This window comes from Typopeltis vanoorti, chromosome 11, assembly GCF_054136105.1.
Source record: "Typopeltis vanoorti isolate ZY-2024b chromosome 11, IOZ_Tvanoo_1.0, whole genome shotgun sequence".
NCBI lineage: Eukaryota > Metazoa > Arthropoda > Arachnida > Uropygi > Thelyphonidae > Typopeltis > Typopeltis vanoorti.
The window spans coordinates 58,105,780-58,121,518 of record NC_143559.1 but is presented as its reverse complement, the minus strand read 5'-3'; the positions used below and the strand labels follow the sequence as shown (position 1 = coordinate 58,121,518).

General features: G+C 33.5%; 1 protein-coding gene across 1 annotated transcript in view; it reads left to right on the top strand.

Moving 5' to 3' along the window:
- Polr2I (RNA polymerase II subunit RpII15) overlaps nucleotides 1–6,206 on the top strand; it is an 86,627-nt gene extending 80,421 nt beyond the window's left edge. Inside the window, exon 7 of the mRNA XM_090400037.1 lies at nucleotides 3,046–6,206. The gene's annotated coding sequence lies outside the window, so the exon portion shown is untranslated. The remainder of the gene's footprint in view (nucleotides 1–3,045) is intronic.
- Nucleotides 6,207–15,739: the final 9,533 nt, after the last annotated feature.

Here is a 15,739-nt window from a genome sequence, read left to right as displayed (position 1 = left end):
AAAAAAATATTCGAGTTATCAATCAATTTTTATTATGAAAAATTATCACGTAAAAACAATGTAACATATATTATGCATCACAATATGTGCGTCTGCCTGCTTTTTTGGCAAGCATTGATAAAATTTTTGGATATTTTCTAATGAAAATGCGTTCTTTAATGTGCACCAAAATCTCTGTTGTCGTTAGATGAAGTTGCCTTTGTTATCCTCTCATAATGACTCACAAGGTTGACTCGCACCAAGTATAGGTATAAAATTATTTTTAATTTATTATTCATATTATAAAATGCATTATTTAAATAATTCAACATACGGGCCACATGCCATATAAGTATGGTCAACCTTTTATAGGCCGCCATTGCCGACCCCTGCTCTACATTCCTTTTTCTGCAGCTCATGCTTAATGATATTATTGATCCATCAACTCCTGATTGATCCCTCCTTACCCTATTGATACAATTTAATACTGCTTCCCAAACTATGGATATAAAGGCCCCCCTTGGAAAAATTAAAATATTTCACACTTCCCATCGGGGGGGGGGGGGATCTTAATACAGACATATATATTCAATACAAAACATACACTGCAAATATTACATTTTCAGCACCTTACATACACATTTGAAATGAACACTTAGTCTTAAAACATTTTAAATTTGTTTTTATTATTTCATGGTCCCCTGGGGGGGGATGCAGCCCACAGGTTGGGAAGCACTGCTCTAAACTACCCCTTAACTATATCCCATGCACTACTAATATCCTTCCCGAGTGCTTCATGCCATGTTGCAGATTTAAGCTTCTTCCTAAGCTTGTCATAATTATCTGCCTTGTAATTCCACATATACCCCCTTCTTGACAGAATATTTCTTATGTTGTACAATCTCCCAAGTCAAGACCACAGGTCACTTTTACCAATTAGAGGCAATGTGGTCACCTTGATTATGACCAGGTCAAATACTCTATCTCCTAGTCCCATTATCACATGCTGCCTTAAGTAATTATCTCTCAGCAGGTGTATAAATTCCTTCCAGTCTATATCTCCATAGTGGAAGTTTCCCCATAATAATTACCTGTACATAATAAGTACAGGTCATTGCAAAATGACCTGTACTCATTTTGCAATGCATGTCATCTGTGGAACTCCCTGGCCTATAGCCACAACCAAATGTATATTTGATCTTAATCTTGCACCAGATTGCTTCAAATGAACAGTCACACTCCCACCTGTATTTTTTTTTTTTGGCTGCAATTCATCTGCTATCATCCTATCTTCTCTAAAAATATTAAATTCTTCACATTCAATCCCTGTACCTACATTTGCTGTTAACCAAGTTGCACTAATGCCTATAACTTTTGGTGAGGTTACACTAACTAATGCCAAAAACTCCTTCCTCTTGTTCCTGATACTTCTGGCATTAGTATAGTATATAGAAACTGCAGCATCCCTTTAGGCCCCAACCCACCTTTACTTCCTGAATTTGTGCTTCACCATGCTTGGTGAACAACTCTCTCTCTCCAGACACAAAAACCATTTTGTATAGAAACTGCAACATCCCTTTAGGCCCCAACCCACCTTTACTTCCCGAATTTGTGCTTTACCATGCTCAGTGAACAACTCTCTCTCTCTCTCTCTCCAGACACCAAAACCATTTTGTTGTTAGGTGGCTGGAGACCTAACACCAAATGCTGTGCACTCACACCCTTCTCAGTTTGCCTCTATCATTGTGTGATAGGAGACTTACAATCTTTAGTCCTCCTTTACATCCTCTCTCATAGAATACTTTGATTCTCAAATCATTTGTACCAACCAAGACAATCATTTCCTTTGACTTACCTTTTTGCATCCAGATGGCGTGCCTAATATTTTGAATTTTTGTACCAGGAAAACGTGTTTGTCACATTTTCGTTAAGTTTCCCCTGATCATTGAGTCTCTGCACATAATTTTCTCCTTGACTTGTTTTTCTTGTTTGGTTGGCCTTTATTATTCCTTCAGACCACCTGCTTCATTCTGCTTCGCTTTGTCCCACGAAGGATAATGTTTAAGCACACTATTTCTTTATTAATGTTCATTTCGTTCTCCTCTATTTCGCTGGCTGCACGTTCAACATTAATAACAATTTTCCATTTCACACCATGGTATTTGCTGCATTCTCGTCACCTAACATACACTCGCATTTGAAACACTTAATACACACTTCCTTCCTTCCACATATTCTTTAATTTTCTTGACAAATACATTTCACACACACTGCACTGAATAAAATCCCACAAATTCAAATCTCCCGCCAATGTGGTCTTTGCCTCCATTGTTTGTAGAATTGGCGCAATGTCACAACATAAATGTTATAAAGATCTTAAATACTCTATAAACCTATGCTAATTTTATAAGGAAAAAAACAATAAAACAGAAATTTGTAATTTTTAAATCGCAAATTTCACACGAGCGCCAAATTATAAGACCACTCGCAATATAACATTATGACTTTGTTCAACTACTTTGACACATAGCTTAGCTCTCATACATTTTTCTCTGTATTCTTTCTGGCTGCCTCTGGAACTTCTTGCATTCACCATCAAGCTCTGATTTTTCTATCCTTGCATACGTTTTCACATCTCTAGCTCGGGGTTTCCCAATGAGCCCCCCCCCCCGGAGGTATGAAGAATCTTTTACTTGTACATTGCTACAATAAATCCAGTCTCATTGAACTACAGAGCAAATGATTGCTATGGCAAAATTTTGTTAAATGCCAGTGTTTCCACATGCCTGCATACCTAATTTTTTCAAGTGATGCTCTTTTAGTCTTAATTCCATTTGCTACAACTTATCTATGTGAATCTGAATTTTCAACATTAGTCAGTGTAAAGACAAAGTTTAGAAACTGATTTTATACCAGATGATATGTGCCTAGCAAGGACTGTTCCTTGATTTTCTCATTAAAGCAGTTACTATATGAAAGTTATAATTGTTTTGGATAAATAATTATTTTTCATTTTAACTTTATTAAAAATAAGGTTCAATGTATTGTTTTTATTGTTCATTTCAGTGTTTGGATTTTTAGCAGAGGTATGTACATTCAGTTTGGGAACTGCTGATCTACAGCCTCATTAAAATCATCAGAAAACAAGATCTCTGTCACAACACCAAGGAACAGGGCTGCATTTATACTTTTTGAGGCCCTAGCTGCAACATCATAATGAGGTCCCAAAAGAAAAAGTCAATTTCAGTTAATCAAATTCATATGCATTTTTTTTTTTTTTAGTTTATTGAAAATAAAAGTCCACATTTCCATAATAATTCATTTTAATAAACTAAAAATAAAAATAACATTGCTATACATATATTTGCATTTAAATATATATATATATATACTATGGAGATTCTGCTGCCTATGGCAACCCCTCAGGTTCCGGGCTGGTAAACTGGAGACAAAAAAGCTTCAAATTTCAGCTTATCTTTTTATATATCTACTCTATACTATAAAATGATAAGCTGAAATTGGCAATGGATGTAAGCTGTAAAGTTTTTGTGTAACGTTTTAGTCAAGTTATTTGAAACATGTTTTGAAACTCAGTGGCTACCCATCGGAATTCAAGGAGAACCAGCCTACCAGCCTGGAATACAGGGGGTTGGGAGCAGTAGGCGTCAGATCCCCCTAGTATAGAGTATATATAAATCAGTTCAAATTTAAGTTAAAAAAGAAAAAATAACGTTTTTTTTCTGGCTTTGGGTTTAGCAAATATATCTAAAATGATATAATAGAGTCAATTACATCTGATTCAATGCATAATGACAGGTCACTTGTTTTATTTTGGTGCGAGTTGCTTCAAGTTTTTATTCATTTCAACACTGAAAATGAGTGTTCAGCACTTGCATTTGAAATAGGCATCCTCAAAAAATATTTTTAGAATTGTTTCTACGTTCGGAAAAGTAAACCTTAGCCCATCGTTTATAAATTTGTACATATTTTAATTGAAAAATTTTCTATTTTCTTCCTTTATTATTAAAAATTGCTTAACTAAACCAGTAAATTTTTCTGAATCAATATCAGCCCCATAGAATTTTAAAATTTTTTTAATACTAGTCTTAAGCTATATCTTTCTTCAAAAAAAAATGCCCTAAACAGCTTTTTGGTCTTTCATTAATTTCCAAAATTAGCTTATCACAAAGACATTAACAGTATTAACAACGAAATTTTCTTTCCCATGTAATATACGAGTGATCTCATCCTTAGATTGTGAAATTTTGTGAGACTTTTATTTTCGTTTTTTCACTCTTTCCTTCTCATCTTTAAATTTTGTCTCATCTGTTAATAAATTCGCTTCTTCATTTAAAGCTACCAAAACTATTTCTTATGTCTAAAATAAAACCAACTAAAGACTGTAACAAATTATTGGCTAAAAACAAATCCATATCGGGATCTTGTACAGATTTACTAGTCATTTATTCGTTGTAAAATTTTGTCCCACGCAAATGTTAAAATTGCTGTTTCTGAATTGTCAAAATGATCAGCCAATGACGAGCTCTAATTTAGAAATAGGTTTTTCATCAGGAGAAATGGATACTTCAAGTAACGCCTCTTTAATTTGTTTATATCCACGGTTTCAAAGCAATACAGTGTCAGCTCTTGTGGACCACCTTGTTTCACTGTTGAAGATTTTTTTTTTTTTCTAAAACTTTAAGGAGTGTACTCCATCTTCTTGTTGAAGATGAAAAGTAATTATATATGTTTTGAATAAACAAAAATACTGCACTGCTTCTGGATAAGATTCCATGGTATAGTTGCCAATTCAATTTTAATGGATCAAAACTTCATCCACATTCATACTTTTTATCATGCAATTACCCCCTTCGCAGTCACTACTGAACGGCGATTTTAGAGCCGTTAACGGATTAGATTAACTGTGGAGGGAAAAACCTTTGACTTTACGTGTACTGTGTTACTTGGAATTTCCTTTATTGTCCTATGATATATGATTTTTTCCCCCCCTGCACAATTATTGTCTTTTCCCAAAAATAAAAACGAATTTCACATGTGCGAAAATAATCAATCCTGAAATGACCAGAGATCAGCCTTTGCAATGAATCTATTAAGAGTAAATTTGCTACCTTTTATTCTTCAAATCAGTGTCACGGAACAAGACAATTTTATGTTCTTTCACTTTACTGACAATTATAGAAGAATTTTTTTATTTTTTATTTTTTTTTTTTTGCAAAATTTCACATGTTTGTTCCATTTAAAATATTGCGTCAAATAACATTTTGCTTTCTTTCCTTGCAAAATACCGTTATATGGATCATAACATTTCAATTTTAGGAACTTTTTTTTTTTTTTTTTTGTGAACAACAAATGATGTTAAACTGCATTACTCGGGGGTTTCCAATTGCGAGTCTTTTTAATATCAAAAACTTATATCCAATGGTATTTTATCAAAGTCTTTTGCTTAAAACTGTAACAGATTTTTTTTTTTTTTTAATTATTATTAGGATCTGCATTACTATAATATCCAGTGTAACCACTATAGATATGCTGAAAATATAACATGAAGGATATCTATATGAAATAATTCAAAATTTATGTCATTTTGAAGATTTTCTACTGCATCTACCTCCCTTCTCCTCTCCTGGAAATCAATTACATAACTACTTTTAAATTTCTTATATTTAAAAGTAGTTATGTTTCAAAATCTGTTACTTCAGTTTACCGTTTTGACAAAAAAATAAAGCAATAATATTGTTGTGCCGTCGAAGCTTCTAATTCTGTACTATTTCTTTGCAATCTGAAATCAGTTGTTCAGCGGTCTGCTGAAATTTCAGTGGTGTTATTTTTGTATATATATATTTTTTTAATTCTAAATATTACTACATCTTCGAAATACTCCATAATAATCCTCTTAGCCGGAGGAAAAGCTAAACTTGGATTACTCTCACTGCTATTGAGAAAGACAAGAGAGAAAGTTTCCCTAGAAATCACACTAAATTGCCTAGCTGTAATGCAGAATACATCAAGAATGTCTTGTTTCGTTTTCCATTATTGATTACAAACATCCTAACACATCTTTTACAGGCTAATATAACAGTTATACCAAAATGATTTAATTTATAGTGATCAGTTTCATTTTTATTATCGAAAAATTATAAATAATTTGATACAATTATCTTGAAAAAAAAAAATTGAATTATTTAAAAGAAAAGGTGCATATGTATTACATAATCATTGGTTTTTTTTGGAGGGGGTTATAGACCTATTCCTTTCTGCTCTAGTAACAGTCCGTAAGCTAACAAATTATTGAGAAAGTGAGAAACTCGCACATCCAGTAGACACACTAAAATGTCCTTAACAATAGCCGAATACACACAGAAATTTATTTTATTTTATTATATTTTTCACCTTTCTGATTGCTTTACAGATGTTCAAAGCATTTTATTCTGATATTGCTTTTGTAGGATGAAACTTTTTTTTAAACATTAATTTCCCCAATATTACATAATTTAATGATTTATACTTATTAGGAAATAATATAAATAAAAAAATATACAAAATTTGCTAATTTATAATAATCACAATTTCATTCCGGTATCAAAATATTAAAGTTCTCTGGTACAATTACTTTAGGAAAAATAACGAATTCAAACAAAAAGAAAGTGCACATATTTTATCTAGCAGCATTTTGTGTGTGGGGGTGATAATTTTGGGAGGGGGGGGGAGTTAGCCATTAAAGGCGAATTAATTCCATTATGAAAATTTGAAAATAAAATTTCATTTTGATGCCTGCACCTACATGTTTTGAAAGATAAACTGTATCCATGTTCTTATCCATAGGGAAAATATCGCTACTTCAAAACTGCCACATAATATCGAAATTAGCCAAAAATATGTACATAACAGTTGACTTCATAACTGCTGTGTATTTCAATTTGTAGTGAGTGATTACGTATGATTCTCTATAAAGCAAAATTTAAAAGTGCAAACCTTTGTGCAGTCTGTAAACTAACCTTATGAATAAAAAAGAACTTAATTTAGAACAGATGGAGGCTGTATTCATTTTTAGATTCGGATTTTCATGAATTTATATATAAAATAATTAGCAAAAAAATTGATATGACATTGCTCTTCCAATATGAAGTGAAGAAAGTATGAAAGGATTTCTTATTTTGCGCTGGCATTAAAAACTATAATTATACGATAAAAACAAGCAGCAAAAAATGAATATAACTCATAGGTATTTAATCTGATATAACTTAGATTCCGGTCCTAGCAAACAGCAACTGCGTTTTTTGCTGTAGGCAACTGAACTTAGCTACTACTTACATCAGGTAATACTTAAATGTTCTTTTCAGCATGAAGGATCATTTCCCCTTCTAATGGACATGACAGTCAAACTGCACTTCTTATCCATTTTCTTTCAACAGGTGGACAGAATATTATCCAGGTGTGCTGGACGTGTATATACATCCAGAAAAGAAATGTTACACTTACATGAATTTTATGGAATACAGGAGGTCCTGTTAGTTTTATATTCTAAGGAAAGAACAATGTATTTCAAATGGAAGCGGGAGGCCTCACAAATTTTTCAGCGGCCTCTAGTTATATTATGAATTTAATATTTAAAAATAAGTTTTATTTTGCAACTATAACTACACTGTTTTTTTTATTATTATTGTTCTTTGTGAGGAGTAAGGTTTTAAAATGTGGCCCCCATAGAGAGTGAGGCCACCAGCTTGCCCTTCATGCGCCTCTGCCAAGAAATTTACAAAATTCTTTGCTCATGTGACTTATCTTACATCACTCAAACAGATAAAAGAAAGCATTTAAAGTGATATTGCCCATAAAAGAAAGGATAAATATAATCTTACTTCACACATCTTTGGTACCACATGGAACAGGATATAGGCACAATGAAGAAAATCTATCTCAATGCATCAAAGAATTGACAGAAGCAACCCATTCACATGTTTATCTTAATACAAACCAGACATTCTGCATGATGTTTAGAATTCTTTCATATGGTCTATAAACACCAAAAACAATCATTGAAAAACTATGCGAGAACAGATGGTGTATGTTCATTCACTATATGCATTTTATTTTGTTTAAAATTAAATGGTTTAACATCAGATTTGACTATATTCTACGCTTTATTTATAAATAGATATTCAATTTTTTAGATCCTGAGAAGCTACCAGCTATTTGAGTAGCAAACAGAGTAGCATTTTCTATCTAATAAATCCCAATTTTTTTCATAAAAGAAATTTACCTGTATATGATGCCTATCAGAAATAACTACTCTGTATCATGGATGAAATATCAAAGATATTAAGACAACATGAAATAAAAAATGGTTCATATGCTTTTGTGCAAGGTTTAATTTTTCACATCCAACTAAATTACCAACATTCTCCCTTTAAAAAAAGTAGAAAATCTGCTCCATATTATTTTGCTGAAAAAAAACTTCATTTAAGGCTTCAAATAAAAAATAATTCTTTCTGGTATTAAAGATAATTTCAAAGAATAAGAGATAAAAATTAAAGAGCTAAATCAATGTTTTCAAACTTTCTTTTTTCTTCAATGTTTATTTAGTCTACAGTTCACCTGTAAAAGCTGCTCAAACTTAATTCTTTTTAAAGTTTTTTCGTACATATGATATTCATTTTTATCCTACATAAAACAAAATGGTAATTACTTCCAGTTTCATATCTTTTATACATGCTTGTATCCTGAAAGCAGCACGAAGATATCAACAGTCAATGATGGTTTTCTTGTGTTCTTCATTCCATGTGAACTTATGCATTTCTTTATGTTGGAACATGGTGTTAGTAATGAGTAGTCCATGTCTTGAACAGAAATCCAACAGGTACTTACCATTATTATTAGCTTTTCCCCTTTTCTCTGAAGTTTCCAAAAATATTTCTAATATGCCTGGTGGGATCCATTTCTTACACTACTTTTGAATCTCCAATGAGGACCATTTTTTCCCAGCTACCTTACTCTAATGACTCAAAAAATACCCCACCTTTTCCTTAGATGTACCTTCTATGGAACTATTAGTAGAAATAAGTTTCACTGTCCATTTCCCAATTCTTAAGTTTGCCTGCATAACTACTTGAAACTGCCATCTATTCTAGAAGTTTATTTTGATATTTCATGGTGAATGCTACTCTTCCTTTTCTTTATTATTATTGCCTGAATATAACATCTTATATACGCTAACGGTTAGCATATTTGCTCTCCAGCCCGACAGCTGCAGGTTTGAATCCCACCCTGGGTGTTTGATTGTCTGGAAATAGTAATGGTGGTGGCAGGTGGTAGATAGCATTGGTGCGGTTGCAGTTAGTTGTAGTTGGGATTGAGTGGTGGAGACAAGAGTTGTAAAGTAGGTGCACTCTCAAAGATTCCAGGGAGGCTTTGGGTTCCCTGGAGGTGTCACGTAATAACAGTTTTCAGACAAATATATATGTCTATATTTATGGCCAGCCTGGATGGCCCAGTGGTTAACATAATCTGCTCTCCAGCCAAAAGACTGCAGGTTCGAATTCTGCCGTGGGCATGGATGTTGGTGGTGGTCAGTGGTAGATGGCATTGATGCAGTTGCGGCCAGTTGGTGGAGACAAAGCTTTAGACAAAAGCTTTGTCTCCACCTCGCTGAGTGTTTGGACTCCCTAGAGGGTCAAATAATACCTGTAGGTAGTTTTCAGTATTGAGACCACATCTACTCTATAATATAAAATGATAAGCCTTTTTCTGTAACGTTTTTGAAACGTTTTGACGGACTAGGGGGATCCGTCAGGGTGCGAATCCCCTAGTATTAATATATAAAGTGTTTATTAAAAATAATTAATAAACTAAGTTAATTTTTAATAAACTCTTTATATTAATATGTGGTCTCAGTACCGAAAACTATCCTACAGAATGCTTAACCACAAAAACCTATGTCTACATAACATCTTATATTTATCAGGATCTTGGCTGTTTTTGTCTGTCATTAATGCCAATTATCCATGTGGTACTTTTTCCAGTTCTTCTGCAAGTTCAATTTCCTTTCCATTAATATTGATTTTGTTGACAGTTCCAACCCCAATTCTTCAGGCATTGGGCTTGTTCTTCAAGATGTTGAATTGGAATATATTTCGTTTGTTGATTTTTCATTGTTTGCATTGGTTCCCTGATGAAAACAACAGAGCTGTGTTTAACTCAGCAATGCTCCAACCAGCATGAAATATTGCTTCCACTTAAAGCTAATAGAGTACAACTTGGTCAGCAGAGTTCCAAATTGCCAGCCTATCCTTGTGGTTATGTACTAATAGGGCATACCACATGAAGGTGTGGACTAGACGTTATTCAGAAGCACCAGTCGATTCTCCTGTACAGAGGTCTCTATATGTTGTAATGTTTTGAACAGCTTTTCTCTTGACACACTGTCATTGTATGCCTTTTCCAGATCTACATAACATAAAATTCTTGTTTTATTTCCACAGTTTCTCAACTGTTTGTTAAACTAAAAATCTGCTCCTGGCAACTCTTAAACACACTCCAGTTTATTCCTTCTCAAATGTCAATTCCATAATTTTTCTTAATCCTATTGCCAATCATGCTTGCTTTAACTGAAAACTGGAATGCTCAGTACAATTCCTTTGCAATTTGGTTTTACTTCAATAATCTGGAATTTGAGTTATGTGCAGTACTGAAACTTTTTTAGAACTCCATATTTGAGCATTTCTGGTTAACCCAACTAACCCAAGCTACCTTGATTTTTTTTTTTTTTTTTTTTAATACTGAAATACAAACAGCATTTCCTCCTGGATATAGGTGGTCTCTTTCTGCTTATCTCATTTTTTAAAAGTGTGATAACTCCATCTTTTTTTTTTTTTTTTTTTGTCATCTTTATTACCTGATTCCTTCTGTGGTACTCTTTTTTGCCACATACATAACCACAATTTCTATTTTGACATTTTTACAAATTGTCCTTACACCTTCCCTCTGTATTCTTTAAGGTCACATTGCGACTTACTGTTACAGGAAATGAATATGCATTCTCGAGTTTGCCAAGAAGTTCAAATGCTTTTTTTAATCTCATCATCACACTCTGTATGTTTGTAATATTTCCTACTCTGTTTAGATTCATTAAGAGTAAGCTACTTTTTTTTTTTTTTTTTTACTAATTCAGAGAATTCTCTAATCGTTAATGGAATTTGTTTCGATAGTTGTTTTCTATTATGTCAACTGTTGAAATAAGAAATTAGTAATACTTTAAATTATATTTCAGTATGGATCTAACACAGTCTGCAATGAAAAGAATTCAACGATGTAGAACAACAATAGCAGACAGTGCAGTAGATAGCGAGATGTGATTTTGTATATATAAACCCAACTTTTTATAACTACTAAAAATAACTCTCCCAAATTTTAGATAAGACAGTCATTACAGTTTGAATTTGGGTAGTGTTGCAGCAATGGTGACCACAGACTACAAGATTCTGTGGTCAATTGTGAACCATGCTGTGCTACACTAAACTGGTGTTCCTATAGTTTGTCTCAATTCATACATCCCCTATATTAATAGTTAACATTTAATTATTAGCAACTGACTCATGTACTGACTACCTTCATCTTGCTGTATAAGTGAATATATACAACGATCCTGTATCATCATCATCCATCTCAAAAAATGATCATTGTCAAAACTTAGCTGAATAGAGCTTGTGTTTTCTGCTCCAATGCAACATGTAGCAGAATCTCCTTACTAAAGATTTAGCACATTTTTGGCCTACTCCTAAGAACCCTGAGCCTACAAGGAGAATTCAAATTCCATGTTGTGTTACTGTAATCTCTGAAGATGCTCAAGAAATAGAATTTAGTATCTGTGTTTTTTTCCTGTCAAACTCTCCATTACCTTTCACTTAAGATAAATGGTCTCCTCTAACACTCCTACATGTTTATCAAGTCCCTTATGATTGTCATTTCTTTTACTTTAGACAAACAGGATCTTTCTGTTGATAAGAGACTACAGGAACATCAATTTTATATCAGTAATATGCCTGTGAATTCTGGTTTAGCACAACATGAAACTGCAGACTACAGAATCTTCTAGTCTAAAACTAGTCTGTTATCACTTCAACTTTGAGGCATTTGTTCAGTGATGAAGCACTACTACATTGCCCAAACTTGACTATAACAGGTATCTAAAATTTGGGAGAATTATTAGTCACAAGCAGTAATTTTTATGTAAAATCTCACAATCTAGTGCACTGTATTACACTAGTCCATTGCTTATGCCATTTGAAATCCATTATCGTGTTGGATTCAGATTGGAATATCTAATTTAATAGTTTTATTAACTTCATTACTGATCGACTTAGTTGAATCATAAGCACAAATGTTTCATTTTCTAATTTCCTCATTGCCATTCAAGATGTTTTCAATATTCACTATTGTCTAGAAGACAATAGTGAATATTATCTAGAAGTAGTACCTCACCTGTTTGTCTTTCCATTGGTTATGGCATTTCTGTAATTCCTCAGTCAGCTCTGCATCCCTTTCACTGATACTTAACTTGAGCTTGTCTGTGTTAATTTGATATTGTGATAAGCTGATTTTTTAGTGTGTGTGCCTTGTTTCCTATCACATAAATAGCAAGGACATTATTATATAACTAGATCATTTTCCAGCAAGTCCCAGACTTCAGGTTTATCTTAATTCATTTAGTATCTGATTGGATATTTACAAACAGGCTGTACCATAGGAAAGTGAGATAATCCTCACTATACATATATAGCTCATGGCAAAAACATGTTAAAAAAGAGAATCACGATGTCATTATGATTGAAGGAAAACATAGATCTAATCCAAGGAGTTGGGAAATTAAAATAAGAGTTAAAAGTAAGTCTTAATATGTTATAATAAGGAAAAAATATATATCATTATAAATTCAGATCTAAGTTCGTAATCCAGGTCACAGCTTCAGAAGGCGCTTGTAAAAAGTCATTCCAGTCCTGATACGCACGAAAGGTGCTATGACTAATATAGTCAGAAACCATATCAATACTCCATACCCAGAGGTTGCAGAGAGCTTCGAACTTCAAGAAAGCTTGTGTCATCAGTTTTTTGTATTTAGCAAGAAAATTAAGTATCACACCTGTATTTAATGCATGTGCTAACACAAGTACCTTAGGCAGAATTTTTTGTCTTTCAAAAAAAAAAAAAAAAAATGCAGATAACAGATGCCAAAATGTCTTCTGCAAGAGCCAACTAAATAAAAAGCTTTTATTTATTTAGTTCACTAATTACAAACTAATAATAAAATAGTTATTTAAAGGAAATATATTGCTATGCAACTATGACAAGATAAGTAGGAAAATTTGCCATTGTTTCACATAAATTTATTAAAACATAATAAATTTAGTTTAATCCTTTATCCAACCACTTTACCCCAGTCCTGAGATACTTTCAGGCGCAAACTTTGTTTGCACACACTTGGATAAAGGATTAAACTAAATTTATTATAGTCTGACCAAGTGAAAAATAAGCTTTCAACATCTTTCTCTAAATCCAGAGTAATTTAATAAAAAGATGGCACACCGTTTGGCAGCTCCTATAGGAGGAGATGACCTTGCTAATGCTTCTGCCTTGGTATCTCCACTTGGGCCTGGCTCCCACTGAGGAGACCTCAATAAAGGTCGAAACTAGTCTGGGTAGTGGTGCTTCCCTTAATGCATAACATTATACATATTCACAAGGAGATGTGTTTTGCATTATGGGAGGTACTGAGATAGGAGTGTTGGTAGCTTGCTCCACCTTTGCAAGGAGTTGCCCGGTGTTGTACCACTTTACCCCAGTCCTGGAGATACTTTCAGGCACAAACTTTGTTTGCACACACTTGGATAAAGGATTAAACTAAATTTATTATAGTCTACCCAAGTGAAAAATAAACTTTCAACATAGTTAAAACAGCATTTTCAAGGTTAAGAGCAATCATAAAGGCACGCATAACTAAATAAGAAACTCATGTTGGTATCCTAATGTTCAGACTATACCTTCTGAGTGCAGTCAAGAGTGGCTTTTTGTATTTTTGGTGCAGGATGACAGTACCAAATCTTTGGCAATTTTTTCAAGCCAAATTTATTTAAATTAGCAGTTCTTAGAACATTCTTGAATAGCATCCCAGGTCTGAATTGGCATCTTTTCTGTATGTTATTTCTATGAAGAGTGTCAAGACCATCATCTGCTAGTCCACTTTTCTATATTGATTCCAATAATTTTGGTGTTACTTTTCCTTGTTTAGCTTTGGATCTGCCTCGGCATCCATAATAGAATATTTTATGTTGGCAGAGTTTTTCTCCTATGCTCCTGGTACAGATACGAATGTGTGGATTTCATCTTTAGAAGAGCAGATAAAGGAATCCATTTTGAATGTTGGTTTTACAGACAGTTTTCACTTGATATTTGCTGAGTATTTTTATGACTGAGAAGTTATCCTAAAATAAGGAACTGGTACTATAAGAGTGCTAAATGTTCTTCCCTGTTAACCTGTCTGTTATTTTTTGGGGGAGGGAGGGGGATAGGGAGTATTCTGTTTTTTTTTTTTTTTTTTTTTTTTTTTTTTTTTTTTTTTTTTTACAAAATTAGAGTAATAGCTTGAAATTTGGAAAAATGTGGCTTTTTCAAATTTGGAAATTTGAAAAAGCCACACAATTTCTTTTAAATTGTGTGGCTTTGTGATCACATTGAGGTTCCTTGCTCCAACTTTAAAAATGCCTTAGTAACCAAGTAAAATATCACTTTTGTGATAATATTATGAATCCATCTATAGGGATATTTTCCTGAAACATAATCAGCAAAGGCACAATCACAAAAGCTTGAGAGTAAGCCATTTAATGCCATGAGAAAAACCTGAACTTTATGCACTTTTTTTTTTTTTTTTTTTTTTTTTACATATTACCTTTCATAACATGTAGAGTGAGTGTTGTGGAGCATTCATTGCAGGGTCGCACTTGCAGTTGACTCCCTGCACTTCCATCTCAGTATGATATCACTGACTAATGACTTAGGATGGCCCAATTTGTCAATTAGTTGCTGAACAGAGGCCTGCAACATGGCATCCTATTACAAAGCTTTTCTCGAATTGAATTAGTTCTCTTCTTGCAACCATTTCGTTCGGACACAATTGCACTGACTTGGGAGCATCATATTCCTCCAATTTATGCTGGCTACAAACATGTGGCTTGATGCACCTTGCCCATGGGGATGTCCTGATGAGTTCTTTCCAAACAGTGTACACTTCATATCTCCTCTCGTCAATCTATTCCTCCATCTTTATAAGTGCAATTATATAGTCTAGTTATCTTGGTTACTCACTGCTGAATCTTTTCATATCTCACCATCAGCACCCATTGGCCGAGACATGAATTATCAAGGCCTTGTAAAGTAGGTCAGGGCTGTCCAAAACACTGCCGTGGGACGATTTTGTGCGGCCCGCCAGTGGGTTCTGATTTTCACAAGCAAAAAAAAAAATAAAATAACAGTTTGAATTGAATGCGTATTAGATATTGTAATTCTATCACTAATCGATAATTTCGATGCTGGTAATTTTATTTGGTGTTTTTACAAAATTAGAGTAATAGTTTGAAATTTGGCTTTGTGTTCACATTGAGGTTAGAAAACACCCACGTATTTTTCAAATATTAGATGTGTCAAAGAAGCATTCTTATACTGCTTTGTTCCAACCCGCATGCTCCAGGCACTC